We start from the raw sequence: 8,135 nt of genomic DNA, 5'->3' as shown, positions 1-8,135 counted from the left end.
ATACAAGAACATACAGCTGTGGTGAAACTGATATCCCAGCATCCCCAGAAAATCTACACCTGGCAGATTATTTCTCGAGGTTTAATTCCACGACAGCTGGAGGAAACAGCTAGAGTTTGCCAAATGTAGATATATTTCAGGACAAAGCCAAGGTTTCTCAATGGAAAAGCTGATACAATGGCCTAGAAAGAAGGAATTTGTTAGAAGCAAAAAAAAAATAGATTTGTCCAGACAGACACAAAATGTCCCCTTGTAATGGAAGACATCATTCTGATGACAACAGAGAGTTCAGCTTGCAAAACATCATGCTGGTGATCCAGGGGATAGGGTTGGCACCTTTTGCTGCGATTAACTTTGGGCAGAGGGGGACTATACATGGGCCAATAAACTAGCCAATTTAGTCTGTCGGCAGCTTTTATCGGCCCGTGTATGGCCACCATAAGTCTACTAGAAATTTAGATCCTCGGTGCCTCTCATGTTTTTAACAAATTATTAAAAAATTATACAAAGTAAAGGTCAAATAAAAAATTGCTAAGAATAGGAGATAAAATATAACACAGCCATGTTAAAGATGACTATGGATGGTAGTGAGGGCCAGGGTCAGTGTCACCCAACGTGCAAAACTTTTATTTTCACCCTGCCCCAAATTATTTAATTGGCCCCTTAAATCTCCAAGAAACGCTCAGCACACTGGGCGATTCGGGGAGGTTTTGTTGCCTGAGGACTAATCGCCTCGACTTTGCGGCGACCAATCTCCCCGAACGCCTTCCCTTACTGTGCGCTGGCTAAAATGAAAAATCGCTGGCACTAATCACACGAGGCGATTCTATTACGAAGATGCCCGGAGTTGCCTCACGTGGAAACGTGCGACTTCAGAAAACGAATCGCTGTGTGTGATAAACGCCGGCGATTTTTCATTTTAGCCAGGGCAGAGTAAGGGAAGACGTTCGGGAGATTGGTCGCCGCAAAGTCGAGGCGATTAGTTGCCAGGTGACTAAAGCTGCAAGTCACAGTTTCCCTAAGACACTTGCTTATCTTAAATAGTTACAATCAAAGTTCAGACGCCACATATTCTGAGCTCTCTGCCAAAAGCTTCTTGTTTAATTAAGTTTTAGAAACATTGTATATATTTCTGGTGTCAGTGCAGGAGATCAAACAGAAACTCTGGACATTTCAGTAAGAAACCGGGACCGTGGGCTGAGCTCTCAAAGTCAGGACCGTGCCGCAAAAATTGGGACAGTTGGGAAGTTTGTTAAATGGTACTGGGCAGTTAGAAGGCTGGAGCCCTCTGTACCCACTCTGCTGTAGGGCGTGATAATGTTAGGGTTGTTGCACAAATTCTGATTCTATAACACACAGGCCTATCATGTAAAGTGATGCCATAGAAATTATATTCTTTGCTAAGGCAAAGATTCCTCCTTTCTGGTGCACCAAAAATACACTTTGTGAGAAAAAACATATTCTGGTGTCTAGGTTAATACTTTAATTTGTTTTACAAGTGAAATGAGAGAAAGCCTCTCTTCTCTCCCTCTCTCAGACTCATGTCTTTGTGTGCAGCGTTACCTTGGCACTACACATGAAGTTCTGTTCAGGGGTATGTACCGGCCCCCCACCCCCTTCAATTTATCTCTGCAGACTGGGCTGCAGCCTAGTGACATCACTGAGGCTGGTGGAACAGCAGCTGCTGTGTTGGAGGAGGGCAGTCTCCTTCTCTCCTTCTCACAGGGCTGTGACCGGCTGCCTGTATAAGGAATCTAACAAACTCTGCTCTTCAGATCACTCCCTGCACCAGCCTTGTCTGCCACCTCACAAAAAGTAAGTCTTTAGATCATATGTCTTCATATACTAGTGCTTATTTCTTGGCAAGCAATCCAGGGCTTAGAAGATTTGATGCAAATTCTAATCCTTTGCATGTGGTCAGCTCTTACATATGCAGATCCATGTGCCTGGTAATGTGACCTTTTCCTCTGCACCAGACAATGCTTACCTTCATAGTTCGACAAAACAACGCAGAAGTGTAATCAGAATACAATTTACAATCAAACTTTGATAGAACAGGTATGGGATCCTGTTCCGAATTACGGAAAGGCCATCTCCCATACACTCCATTTTACCCAAACAATCCAAATGTTTAAAAATTATTTCCTTTTTCTCTGTAATAATAAAACAGTAGCTTGTACTTGATCCCAACTAAGATATGATTAATCCTTATTGGAAGCAAAACTGGCCTATTGGCTTTATTTAATGTTTACATGATTTTCTAGTAGACTTAAGGTATGAAGATCCAAGATCATCTGAAGAGCCCCAGAGCATTAACAGATCCCAGCCATACCTTAATAATATAGCTGGCAATTCCTAAAACCAAATATAAAAAGTATAACTGTTGACATATATAAAGTTACCCTAGGTATATTTTGTGTGTGTGTGCTTTGTAAATTAAAAATAGTTTAATATAATTGTCTTGATAATGTTGAATTTATATATTTTGAGTATGTTTTAGAGGGAAAATGTAAGCTTTAGGCCTCTACTGTGGTCTCAATAAACATGTTGAACAACTGTGAATGTCGGCAGGGTGTGTCTCAGTGGGCTACATATGGTCAATGCAGACATGAGATTCTGGTATAGAGATTGCACAGAGACCATTCCATCGTATTGGCAAAGATCGTTTAGGATCTGCTGAGAGCACACAATTTCCTTTCAAACTCACTACTCCAAAATGGTCCTCTCTTCCTTTTATGTAGCAGGCAGTTTCAAATTTTTACATGTATTAGTCCCTCAGCATCTTCTGGTGATGGTAGCACTGAAATAGAAAATGGCACTTGGGGTAATGTGAAAAGGAAAAAGATGTGGCATTAGATCTGCCGAAAGAAAACAGCACACTGAGATAACATATAGTTTATATCAAATTGAGAATGATGCTTAAGAACAGATAACTGGTGCTCGATATATATATATATATATATTTTTTTTTTTTGCTTTGATGGGATGTGATGGTGAAGCTGATGAGTGAACCCTTGGGTGTGGCCCAAAGGAATGCAGAGCCAGGCATAAGTACCCGGTCTTATTTAAACATCCTCTGACCTGCCTGATTTCATCTGCCCCTTGTCATAACAAATACATTGTACAAATATTTATACTTTACAATAGGCCACCATTTTCTCTCTGAAGTCTTAATAAAGGGCAAAAGATATGATTTTAATTATTGATGTATATGGCATGCACATTTGAATTGTTTTTTTTTGTCTGTATAAGAAGAAATAAGCCACAGGGCTTGGTTAAGCATTGAAACCTGTGCCACCTGCTCTTCCCATTTTTTTTAGTTTCGATGGTAGAGGGGGGTAAATAATAAAAAAAATCAGCTGAACAGGACCATGGCACAGGCTGTACAAGGTTTTTACTTCCTCCTGGTGAAAGAACATAAACTGTTCCAACATAAAGCAAAACTCATTGGATTTTAATCTAAAGCAATGATGTGAATTATGTATATATATAAAGAAAGGATAACAATAATAGATTTACATTTTAAATTTACAATTTAAACTCTTATCTCGTGTTTTGGTTAGTATACAACGACTACTTCTACTGCTACTACTGATATACTATTAATAATATAACTACAGGTATGGGACCTGTTGCCAGATTGCTCAGCACCTGGAGTTTTCTTGGTAAAGCGTCTTAATGTAATATTCATCACCATACTTTTAGTCTGCTAAAATATTGGGATCAAGTATAAGGCACTGTTTTGTTATTACAGAGAAAAATTTTTTTGATTAAAATGTAGTCTATGGGACAAATTCGCTAACCTCAGTAAATTCGACAGCAACATTTTCTCTCACATCGCAACAACACAACAGGCGTAGATTCGCCAGGACAATGCTAATTCACTAAAATCAGAAGTTGCACCAAGTTGCGTATTTGTTGCAGCAAATACATTACACTACACAAGCCCAGGGAAACCTTAATAGAGTGGGTGACTGGTGAAGTATACTTATTTATTTATTAAACCCCACAACCAGGGCCGGATTTGATGAAGTGGCGCTCAGAGGCCGCATGGTCCCACTGCCAACCGCTTCCGCTTGCGCAGCCCTACTTGGCTGCAGGGTTCTAGCGCCGGCCTCTCTCAGGCACAGAAGCACTGGGGAGCTTTGAGTCCCCAGTGATCCTAATGATGTGTCTGCTCCTAAAATTTTGCCGCCCTAGGCCTGGGCGTTTGTGGCCTCGCCCATAACCTCTAATTAATGTGCTATAATCCATATACCACAACCCCTTAAGGAAAGTTTTTAGTCATATCAGTTAGTGGCTAATTCCCTTTATCCCAGTCACACATACACTAGGGTCATTTTATCAAGAGCCAGTTGAATTAATATGTTAAGAAGCCACATATATTTGTTCTATTTCTAGTATAGTCTGATTAGTGACTTTAATAGAATTAATTAATGATTAGGCATGTTGAACCATCAGACCAGTAGGGTTTATCCTCTGAGAATTTTCTTTATTCTGTGCCCACTAAGGTTTAAGCCACGAAATGGAAGCTGTGTGCACAATATTGCTTTCCTTGGAAAAGGGTTAGAGATCAGATCTGATTATTAGCATTATCACCATTATTCATTATTATTAATGCCCTGCTGGATGATGTCATTCCCCGCCGGATGATGTTGTGATGGCTGATTCCGTTAAGGCCAGTGTACAAGGAGCCAGGACTGTGATATTTTGCTTTTTCCTGAAAATGTGCGTACACAGAAACACATTATAAAATAATTGAAGATAATTCCCCACACCAAGGGTTTAGTAATAGTATTCACTGCCTTTTCGTGTCCTGTGCATGAGTCTGCAGATCTGAACTCCCATACACTGCAGTTTTCCTCATGCACCATGGCACTTAGCCAGCACACGGTATGTTAGGGCATCATATAACAGTCTTCATTTATCAAGCTGAAACCAAGGGTGTAGTGATATTTGTGTGTTCACCCATCAATTATAATTTCTCTGGCCCAGGGATTGTTAAGCGTAGGACTGGCCAGATATGGGATGACTTTGACGTAGTTGGCCAGCTTAGGTCAGGTGATCCCACTGGTGTCTAATAAAAGGGCAGCCAAGTTTGGGAGTTTTACTTTGAAAGCAGCTAGTAAGTTGCAGGTAAAACTTAGTCCCTTTGTAAAATGTATAATTAAGCAATTGAATTCTTAATGAATCAGATGAAAATTAAGCGTAGGACTGACCAGATATGGGATGACTTTGACGTAGTTGGCCAGCTTAAATATATTGCAATATATGGACAAACAATCCCTGTGTTGTTTAAAGGGTAAGGCATTTTTCAGTAGCAGTATGCACAAAATGTCTCTGTCTTAAATATATTGATAATGGGTTGAGTGCAGAGGACCTCTTGTAGTTGACTATATGTATTTTGTGGTCACACCCTCATTGCACCCCCGCCTAATGGTTTTAAAAAATAGTGGTGAGCACAACTTTCCCTTGTTTGAGATATATATATATATATATATATATATATATATATATATATATATGTATGTGTATATATATATATATATATATATATATATATATATATATATATATATATATATGTGTGTGTGTGTGTGTGTGTGTGTGTGTCGATTGGAACAGAGTATAGCTAATTCTCAAATCCTTAAGGTTTAAAATTTTAAGTGCTGGGGTCTTTTAATCTTGCCATGCAACTTCTTGCCAATAAATATATGGTGCAGCATAGTCTAAACTGGTACATATGAAGCACAGAATCAATTGTGACGGCACAATGATATTTCTGCAGTGCTGCTTTAGATTCACAGTGTATGGGACGGTTGTCCTTGTCTGGCACTTAAAGTTGAACCACACAGGCTCCCAGGTGAAGGTTGCAAAGCCCCCATCTGATTTCAACTGATACTAATATTTAACTTATGGGGTTTATGATGCATTGTGCCCTTATAAATGTCAGAATTCTTTTTTTAATAGGTAAATAGTTGTTTCTGTGTATGTTAAGGGACAGTACATTTAATTCATACACAATTAGACTTAAATGAAGCTAGGGTTGTTTACCAGCATGGCCAGTAAAAAATATTATTTTATTAATAGGGAGGAAATAATCAGCAGATGTGCCTAGTTATAGATCAGAATCTAGATACACTAGATGGGAGATTCCTGTTAACTGATATCATGGGGACCTGAAGAGTTGAAGGGTTAAGATTGAACATGGACATTTACAATGGAAAAAATAATCACCACGAACTGCGGTTCGGGTAATGTAACGGGCCTTCCTGAAACTGTGATTTAAAAAGTGATTTACAAGCATTTTATGGTATTTTATTGTGTACTTTATCAATTAAACTGGTACAGATCACAGCAGCGTTCTAATGAATGTAACAATCCAAGGAGCACATCACAATCAAATTTTTTTTCTCATTACATGCAGTTACACATCATCAAAAGAAGGTAAACAGTGAGACTGTAGGTACCAGTCCAAAGGCAGCAAATATGCAGAGCTCTTCATATTTCGGCACATTTGAAAGACGTCCTTAAACAGCTATGAATGCAGGCTCAATTCCAAAAGACATGAGTCACTTCTAGCCCCTTTATGCTTAAAATACTACACACACGGGTCTCAGGGAAGCCCTTTGACTCTGAACCAAGGAGGCTTGCTCCACAAGAATTCTCAAGCAATGTGTGATCAAGGGATAAAATTCCTTATATGGGATAAGATTGGAATCACGGAGATTGCATGGCAATAGAACAAAGTTTTTTTCAGTTTGGTTAATATGTAGACATTATAAAGAGCACACATTAGTACAGCATACGTGTTTGGGGTTTACGCATGGCTGTATGTCAGAATCAGTTTAAAACTAGGCCTTCTGCATCACTACAGCACAAAGTAGCTGAGTCAGTAACCTCAGTCAGTAGCTGAGCTTGCAGATGTTACAGTAATTTGTGATGCCTGCATTTTCTTGATGTTCATCTCTTGTTTTTGTTTCTTGAACTTTGCAATATATACGTTCATTACATTTGTATATGGTTTTCAAGTTATTTGAATATGTATTGCTATTGAAAGCAGTGTTTGTCCCTTTCTAATTTTCTGCCGTGGTGGCTCAGACTGTTTATACAATGTAAGACAAGGCAGCTGATTAACAGACCTGTCTTTGCTGGGGAACTAAGACTTTTGCAACTTTGTTTAAAAATAAACAACCAAGAATTAAGCAAATACTGCTTTCAATAGCAATTGTTTTTTTTACAAATAACTTTAAAAGCATTTTTTTAATAAATGTATATTGGAAAGCCTCTCATTGCATTCATGGTCGCAGGTTCCTCTCTGGGACACTGTGCTTAACAGTAACTGCAGAAGGCGTGGGTCATCTCCAGAGATACATTGAATTTTAGCAGAAATGTTAAAGACGTCTGCAACATTGTTTAAAAAGTAACAACCAGGAGTTAAGCAAATGCTGCTTTCAATAGCAATTGTTATTGCAAATAACTTTAATAGCACTGAAAATGTTTAAGAAATGTATATTGGAAAGTTGATTAGAATTAGGTTCTAATTAATTAACAGTCAAGGGAAACTCACAAGAGGATGTGCCTAACCTTATAGCTAGGGAAAAAGACAACCTGTAATCATTTTTGTTTAACTTTTATCTTAGCCAATTTATTATAGGGAATGTATATACCTATATACACCCGTGCCAAGCACAATAAACAAACCTAATTGAATTTTCTGCCATTCTTAAGTAATTATGGATTTTTTCCTGGCGTTCACCCCCTTCTCTCCCTGTAAAAGGGTCATTTTTAATGGGGAGATAATTATCTTTGTAGAATCAAATCATTATACAAGGCTGTTGATTTGCTTAAAGCTGGGGCCAGATGATGTCTGCGTTTCTTCTGACAACCTGAATAACAATCAGTTTTAGCCAGCAATTTTTGGGCATGCTGGTCTTTTTTCCATATGGTAACATTTACAATAAAATGTAATAAACTGCCTTTGTGCCATAAAATGTCTTTGTGCGGGGTGGGGGACACCTAAGACCATTTTCAAATTGTCTCAGTTGCTCTACACATATTAAAAGTTAATCAAATGGTAAACAACTTTTATTGATGGATATAATATTGCCCATATGGAAACTACAGGGAGATCT

The 8,135-nt window shown here is 38.6% G+C and overlaps 1 protein-coding gene across 1 annotated transcript in view; it reads left to right on the top strand.

Moving 5' to 3' along the window:
• Positions 1-1,747: 1,747 nt before the first annotated feature.
• Positions 1,748-8,135, top strand: part of anxa6.L (annexin A6 L homeolog) — a gene marked incomplete at its 5' end in the record, with an annotated part of 51,926 nt that continues 45,538 nt past the window's right edge. The window contains 1 exon segment of the mRNA NM_001092378.1: positions 1,748-1,815.

This window comes from Xenopus laevis, chromosome 3L, assembly GCF_017654675.1.
Source record: "Xenopus laevis strain J_2021 chromosome 3L, Xenopus_laevis_v10.1, whole genome shotgun sequence".
Taxonomy (NCBI): Eukaryota; Metazoa; Chordata; class Amphibia; order Anura; family Pipidae; genus Xenopus; species Xenopus laevis.
Note: the sequence above shows the minus strand (reverse complement) of the source record. Positions and strands in the feature narration are given on the sequence as shown.